This window comes from Chionomys nivalis, chromosome 23 (assembly GCF_950005125.1).
Source record: "Chionomys nivalis chromosome 23, mChiNiv1.1, whole genome shotgun sequence".
Lineage (NCBI taxonomy): Eukaryota > Metazoa > Chordata > Mammalia > Rodentia > Cricetidae > Chionomys > Chionomys nivalis.
The window spans coordinates 43,349,546-43,358,121 of NC_080108.1; the positions used below are offsets into that span (position 1 = coordinate 43,349,546).

Below are 8,576 nucleotides of genomic sequence, written 5' to 3' on the forward strand. Positions count from 1 at the left end.
CTGGCCTAGATACACACATTTTTTTTTTTTTTTTTTTTTTTTTTGGTTTTTCGAGACAGGGTTTCTCTGTGGTTTTGGAGCCTGTCCTGGAACTAGCTCTTGTAGACCAGGCTGGTCTCGAACTCACAGAGATCCGCCTGCCTCTGCCTCCCGAGTGCTGGGATTAAAGGCGTGCGCCACCACCGCCCGGTGATACACACATTTTGAAACTTTTCTTTTTTAACTGTTAATTTTTTACTTCCCTAGTATTTTTCGGAACTTGTTTTATGTTTTCAAGGTTAATATTGTTAATATCTGGTTCTATCTCCTTCAGTACGCTTATTAGGACATTTCTAACTCAATTTGGAATTCAACTTAAATATTTTTGGTCATCAAATGCCCCGTCTCACTTCTAAGGCACAATCACCAGGACCTTGTGCTGGATTTCCCCTTGGCTCTCCAGTCCCTGTGATTATTGAAAAAGCCTTCATCTGAGATGCACAGAGCTTTGTGTAGCAGATGGGAGAGTTTACTGCAGAGAGACACAAGGGTGAGTGTGGACAATGTTGTGTCTACATTTGGGCAGGCCTCACCCTATCCCGAAGCCCCTAGAACAGACAGCTTTTCCTGCCATTCTCTGTCTTGTCCGTGTGACTAACAGGCCCAGTTGGAGGGGGCAGCGGAGCATCCTTGTTCTTGCTCAGCCTCTTATTAGGGTGTTGTCTAACAGGGGTTCAGCTCCTGGGCTAGCTCAGGACATCACATCCTATGCTGGAGCCACAGCGGTGACTCAGACCCTGCTCTACTGAGCAGTAATTCAAGTCCAGCAGCCCATGCACCTGGCTTTCATAGGCTGTTGACTGTGAGGGAGGGGTCCGGCCCCACCCAGTGACCTCCAAACCTACTCATATCAAAGTAGCCTCCAAACAGTGTGATCTGAGCTGTGATTCAACAACAGCTTCTGCCCCAAAGTCAGGGTCCCACCCAATGGAAGGCTCCCCAAGCTAGTTGTTCCCTCCATTAGTGGGACCACCAGCAGTACCCACAAAACCCGCACATCCTGCCAGCCTTCGGGGATGTCGATACCACAGTTCCACTCTCCCCAGGGGAACCAGAGTTCACTAGCCTCAGCCTGACTCCCAGAGTGCCTCGTCATCCTGTGACCCAATGTCCCCAGCCATGCCCTGCTTCCCCAGCTGTGACACACACTCTATGGTCTCCTGTATGGAGTGTTCGGTGTTCCTCTACCCCTGGATCTAGGGTGGGATTTCTTCATGCACAAGGGTATGAAGAAAAAGTAATGGAGTCACCGCCATGTCCCCAGTGAGATCAGGGTCTGTCTCTATACCTGCACTTTCTCCTGCAGGCCCCCTCCCTGCTCAGCTTGTCACAGGATGTCCCTCTTCTTCCTCACCCCATCCCTACTCTTTCTTCCCCACTCCTCCTTTCTTCCTTCTCCTCTTCCCCTCTCCTTCACCCCTCCTCCCTCTTTTCTTCTCCCCACGCTTCCTCTCTTTTCTCCATTTTCCTCTTCTTTCTCACCTCACTTTTTCCCTCTCTTCTTCTCTTCCTCAATCTGTTTCTTCCTTCATTTCCTGGACAGTAGATTTCCCAGGAGGCCTGGGGGCTCAATCTCGAGAGAACCCTCACTTGAGTCCCTTCTGGGGACAATGTTGGATGCTGCAGACTTCCCAACCGGAGAGGTCCCAGTACACTGGAGCCTTGGGCATCAGTAGCAGTTCGTGCTGACAGTGTGGCTAGAGTGTGAACCTGGATTTGGGCATCCGGGGCTCTGCTGACACTGGAGCAGGACAACATGTCAGTCATGTGACCCAGCTGAGTACTACACAGAGACCAGTGAGCACTCCACAAACCAGGCTTGGCCAGCTGCTGTAGCCACATCTTCATACTGGGCATGCCCTCACACACCAGAGTCCGCAGGAGCCACGGACTTCACAGTCCACTTGGGAGCTCGTCTCTGGATCTCTGTGTGCTCGCTGCCGTGGTCTTCACCCATGACTCACCTCAGCGCCACATCTTCAGCGACTGAGAGTCCTACTGTTAATTGTGGTTTGTGGTCACCAACACCCACAAAGGGAATAAGCTTCCCCACTCTGTGGTCCTCCTCCCTTGCCCCGTGACATGGAGTGACCCCCTTCCTCTGCTCAGGATGTCCTTAGGCATCTCAGTGTCTCCAGAACAATGAGGCACCTCGGTTGGGTTTGTCACCTTGTGCCCCTGTCCTGTCTCCTGGGTGACCCCTTTCCTCCATCTCTGAAACACACACATACCAGACCATCACCACCTCCTTCTGCTTGAGTGGCTTCTAGACCTGCCATATTCTCCAGATGGGAGAAGCACATGGAACCTGCTGAGACTTGCTGGTTCCACCTGCCTCAGTTCCTTCTTCCCGCTAAAGGCATGAATCCATACCCAGCACCCGAGTCGGGAGGTTCAGGAGGGTTTGGGTTCTGCCGGCTGAGTCCTAGACCCCGAGGTACCTAGAGCCCAGAAAAGAGGGACAGGGCAGAACGTAAGGGGGTGGATGTCAGTTTACTAAGGAAGGTACAGGGACGTCATGGGTTGTTCCCCGTGGTGAACTCAATCCATGTCTCGTATAGCTTCAGCTCGGTGAACATGCTAGGTGCCCAGGCCAGGCACAGGGGTTACCACCCTTAGCACCCCATCACAGATGAGTGGGCCCCCAGAGTCTCCCTAAGGGAAGAAGAGTGGGGTGGAGTGAGAGAAGACACCCTACTTTCTGTCTGGGGTGCCTTATCTCTTGCACATGACCGCCACCTCCCGGCTAAGCCTTCCAGAAGAAAGCAGTATAGCATTCCAGAGGGGATGTAACCCGGACCCCTGAGGAAGCGAGGAGGGTCCTCATATCAGTAGGGGGGTCAGAAGGTAGGGCCCCAGGAAGAGGCAACACTTCCACCCCGGGGTCACTTGATAGCCCCCTTCCCTTGAACTTTTCTTAGAATAGACACCCTGGCCAAGGCAATGGGGAGACACGGAGAGAGAGAGCTGTTAAGCAGGGCCAGGGAAAGGCCAGCTCTGACATTAGAAGGCCTGCGTGGAGGCAATACAGTAAGAGAGATGAGGCAAAAGCCTGTAAGGAAGACGGTAGGGTGAGACCAGCTGAGGGTAAGACTTGGAGTCTCCACCCAGCTCAACCCTGAGACAGATACTCCCTTCCACGTCTGCCTTCCTGCAGCCTGAGTCCACGGACACCAGAGGGCGCCTGTGAGCAGAGTCAGTGTTTCCCTGCTCTGTGGTTCAAATGAGACCCTGCAGGAAGCGAGCCCCTGCCTGCTCTTATTCCTGTTCACACTCTGTCTGCTGACATTTACCTAGTCACAAGCCCCCAGGCTGTCCCTCTCCCTCTGGAACCTGGCACTTGCTTTCCCCTCTGCCCCACCCCTGATACTATAGGGTACCCCCCTACAGGCATTGCCTCATCTCACCTTGTACACAACACCCCCTCCTACCACAGGTGTCCCTCCTGCTGTCCCAGGTCTTGTGTCTGCCCATGGCTCCACTACCTTGTGATATCCTACCCCATCGTGTCTGAGTTATGCTTCCTGTTCATGGCTGCCCCTCTTTGTGGAGCTATGTTCTCCACATCAACACCCCCTTCCTGAAGGGAGCATGGGGATTCAGGAGGCCCCTCAGAGGGTAGGCTTTTTGGTGGAACTGCTCGAAGTTCTGCAGGGGACTCCTGAGTCATCACCTATGCTGGGGGCAGGCCTTTTGGTGATACAGTTGCCTTTGATAGACTCATGCTCCCAGAGGCTAATCCCACTAGCTCGTGAACTCACCAAGAGGGGTGGAACAGTGTGTGTCTTCTCTGTTTGTGAGTAGAAACAGCTGCCCCAGGAGGAGCAATGCAACATCCCATCCCTCTTGGTGCTCTGTGTGGGAGGGGCTTCTCTCTGCTCACTGTTGACTGCCCAAGGTGGTCACAGGCACCTGGGAGATACCTTAGAAAAGGTGTTCATAGGTGAGATCCCTGCATGTAGAAGACTGTGCCTTGGGGAGGGAGGGACAGGACTGAAGCAGAGGGGTGACACTCTGGAGAGCTGATGGGGAGGTGCTGGCTGGGGCTCAGCCCAGAATAGGGTTCCTTTACTCTTGTCCTCTCAGAGCCTAGCAAAGGGGACCGCTTACCATGCAAGTATCTTTGCCGCCTTCCCAGTGCCCAGCACACAGCATGACTTCTGTCACTGTCTGCAAATTAGCTGCCTTACAGAGCATCATTGGACGTGAGGCAGAGGTCCACACTCTGCAGCACCCCTGCATTCATAGCTGCAGGCCAAGAGAACACAGCCATGGCAGGTGCACAGCAGCCTGGCAGCCCAATCTCTTCCAGAACTGTGCCTCCTGCTCCAGGCTTGAGGGGACTGACACAGGCATACACTCATCTGGCCTGATGCTGCCCCAGCCAGATGCCAGGCAGAGGCTTCCCAGCTCAGACTCCTCAGTGGACAGGCTCAGCGCCCTCAGGACTCTGTGATGTTGACTGGCTCACTCAGCTGCAACAGTGGGTCGTGGCTGTTGTCATCGTTGGGACTGAGAGATCTGGTCTTTAGGAGGCTCATGTTGTAGAGTGGGGGGTGGATGGAATGGCTGACAGGGACACACTGATCAGTGTCTTCATTGTCATACAGGCTGATGACCCAGCCCTGCCAGGCTGATGCTAGGGAGGAAGCAAGAATGAGGCCGAAGGAGGGGGCCAGGGAACCGGGGCAAAATAGAGGAAGAAAGGAGAAAGGGATGGGAAAGGAGAGAGTGGACGGAGACAACAAGAAAGTGCTGGAAGGGGAGAGATTGAAAGGCAGACACACATGGAAGGACAGAGCCTCCAGGCTCTGGAAATAGCCTGGGGGCAGGGGAAGGGTAAAGTGCTTACTGCATTAGCGCAAGGACCTGACTTTGGACCATCAAAACCTACATGAAAATCAGACTGAGTGGCAGATGCCTGCATTCTTGTGCTGAGGACAGACACAGGATGATCCCTAGAGCTGTCTGACAGTCAGCCATGCTGAATGCTTGCGCTCCTATTGAAAAAAAAGCAGACATGGAGGATGGACGGAGAGGTGATGGCTTCATGGTTAAAAGCACTGGCTGCTCTTCCAGAAGATCTGGGTTTGATTCCCAGCACTAACATGGTGGCTCACAACTGTCTGTAACTCTAGTTCCAGGTCATCTTCAGGTCTTCAGACACCAGGTACATACGTGGTGCACAGACATACAGAAATACATACAGGCGAAACACTCATATATAATTGTTTTTTTTTTTTTTTTTTTTTTGTTAAGGCGACTTAAAAAGATGGGCCAGTGAGACAGCTCAGCTGTCCTTGCAGCCAAGCCCCATGATCTGAGTTCAATCCCAGGACCCACGTGGTGGAGGGAGGGAACTGATGACCGTAGGCTGTCTTCTGACCTCCAGTTGTGTGCAACGACATGTATGCTCACACATACACACACTCACACACACAAAACAAATAAATGCGATAAAAAAGGTTAAGAAGCATAAGCCGGAGAGCGAGAGAGGGAGTCAGCTGACACCTGCCTTTGGCCCTCACATACAGATGCACACTCACGCATACACACCAACAGCACACACACATACACCACACACATGTGATTAAAACAAGAGAGCTAAAGAGGTGTAGGAGGAAAGGGCCAGAGAAGAGCGAGAAGGGAAAACACGTGGGGAGCAGCGAGGACATGGGGTGAGAAGAGAGGAAGTGATTGGGGACAGACGAGAGGCAGAGAAAAACAGACAAAGTAGTAAGGGAGGCAGGGAGTAAAGAGAGAATGAGAACTGGAACAGAGAGGGAAAGGACCTGAGAGCCACCCAGCTGCACCAGGGCTGGCCAGAACTTCCTGGTCCGTGGGGTGTTGCCACAACTCCAGGTCTGACCCGTTTCTGATCAGCACCCTGCCCACACTTTGTACTGGCCCAGATATAGCTCACCCCAACCTCTCTCTTTGTGTCCCCACAGTGGACAGGGTCCTCCAGTGCCAGGTTGGTCTGGGGAAACTGAGGACTTCTCTCACAGTGCGCGCTGGGGACACCTTCCGGTCTACTAGATTCCACTTAGGCCTATTCTCCAGTGTGGCCAGCAGAGGGGAGGGGGAGAGTGAGACCCAGACCCAGAGATCTGGAGGGGGAGACACTTGATGGCAGAACAGACACCCAGAGGAGGACAGATAGAGGAGACACACAGACATGGAGACAGGGAAGGAGGAGAGACCAAAACCCAAACACGATCCCACGTAGTCAACAGAGAACAGTATGCCAAAGGGCAGTGAGACAGGAAACCCAGAGAGACCCAGGGACAGACCCAGGTGGTCATGGGTGGTGGTGGGCCAGTCCCAGCTCTGCTGCCACAGGCCTCCTGGACCATCCTTCATCCCTCAGATCCCTCACAAGACCTCTCACAAGGCCATCCAAAGAGGAGGGTGGCATGTTCTTCTTTAAAGAATAGAAGCCCCCACCACTGCTCTTCTTCTACTAATGTGTTTGGGAGATGGATCCCAGGGTCTCTAGCATGCCAGGCTCTGGCCACAGCCACATCCCAGCCCATCCTACCGGCTGATGCAGTGGGCCGCTATGAGCACCCACTGGGGGTGCACACCATGAAACACAGCCACCTGCCAGGGTTGCCAATGTCTCTCACCCTCCCAGCCTCCGATGATCCTGGACTCAGTGAGGGACCTGGCACCTGTGGAAAGAGTGCTGGGTAGAGCCCAGGGTTGGCATGGAAAAGGGACTGGGAAGGGACGTGGGAGAGGACCAGGACTGAGGGCACGGGGTCAGGATTAAGGTGCTAGAATGAACTGGTGTGTGGGAAGCAGATGGCCCTGGGCAGACAGATATTCTGCCCTGAGCACGAAGCTGACCTCAGCAGACTGGGAGACAACAGATGACATCAGTGTCTGGAGCTGCATGGGCTCCAGGGAGTTTGGGGTGAGCAGGGGTATAGGGCAAGTGAGGGTGAAGGCCGTGGGTCCTCAGGGACAAGGAGTTCCTGAAATGGAGATAGGCTCGCATGGCTGATGTCTGCTTTTTGGGAGAGAATCCTGAGTAGTGTTGAGGAAGCAGACTGGGAAGGATGTGGCCCCAGAAAGCAGTTCTAAAAGAGCCCAGGCTTCAACCATCCCCACCCCACTGATGGAAGTTCAGGAGGAGACAGAATAAGCAGAAAACTCCAGAACCCCAATTTCAGATCGCAGGAGGTGGGGGGCTATTTGTGGTCTCTGACTAGATCTCTTTATTTACGTGACGAAACAGGATGTGTCATGGGACCTGTATCCCCAGTGGCATAGGCTGGGGACAGAAATCAAGGTTGGGGGCACAGGGTGGCGGTAATGTCTTGGTTGGGCTAAGGTGGCCTCCAGTGGAGGATTCCCTCAGTGACAGACAGCGAAGACCCAGGATTTGCTCCTTAGGGAGTGGACTAAGACAAAGAGAAATCCAGGGTTTCAGGGTGGATTCAGGAACAAAAGGAGTGGGAAGATCTGTGCATCATGGAGGGGCAGATATAGGGTGTCAGGGTGGCACCCCAAGAAATAAGGAGCCTAGTCCCTGATCTAAAACAGGCTGTGGGTTGGAAGGTGGAGCTGGGCTCAAGGGGTAGAAGGCAGAGGTGTCTGGTTCTATCCCCTGCCGGTGTACCCTCCCTCAGCTTCTCACCGTCTTTCTCCACACACAGGATGAGGCACAAAAGCAGGAGCCGCATGGTGGAGGGTGTGGAGGGATAGGTGGTGAACTGGGAGCTGAGTCTCTCTGGCCTTATAAAGTCTTCGTTCCCACACGTCCCCTCCCACCTTATAGGCATGAAGAGGATGTCAGAACCCCACCCCTAAATCTGTAGGCTGGGCTCCTTCTGTATGCCTGGCGTGAGAACCCACATCTTCCTGCTCTGTTGGCCCTGGCTCACACTGGCTGAATTCCTGTGGTCTGAGATCTGGCTGTGAAAGGGCTCACAGCAGGGATGCTGGATCACAGAAGCAGAGATTCCGGAGAGGGTGACAAGAGCAGTAGTCTGACAGGGGCTCCACACACAGTCTCCTCACCTAAGCCAAATCATCCTTTGTCCCGAGTCTCAGTGACTAGTGCCATCTGGGCTGTGAGCTCATGTGGGCCCTATGGCACTCTGAGTCCAGAGACTGAATACAACACCTCTGAACATTTGTTTAGTTTTTATATTATTTCTGTGTATGTGGTGGTGGTGGTGGTGGTGGTGGTGGTGGTGGTGGTGGTGGTGGTGGTGGGTGAATGTGTTTGATTCTGTGTATGGGCATGGAGACCAGGGGACGACTGGACCCCCTCTCTATCCCTCTCCACTTACTCCCTTGAGACCAGGTCTCTCAGTGAACCAGGAGCTCAGCTGATGACCAGCGAGCCCCACGATCCTCCTCTTTTGACCCCCAACCTCGATGGGAATTTTATGTGTGTGACACTGCTGTCTTTGTTGGTTTGGTTTGGATTTTAGAGAAAGGGTAGCCCTGGCGGTCCTGGAACTCACTCTATAGACCAGGCTGGCCTTGAACTCACAGACATCCACCTTCCTTTGCCTCCCAAG

At 53.6% G+C, this 8,576-nt stretch overlaps 1 pseudogene; it reads right to left on the reverse strand.

The window, feature by feature from the left end:
* Window positions 1-2,619: 2,619 nt before the first annotated feature.
* Window positions 2,620-7,730, reverse strand: LOC130865143 (kallikrein-2-like; annotated as a pseudogene).
* Between the last annotated feature and the right edge of the window lie 846 nt (window positions 7,731-8,576).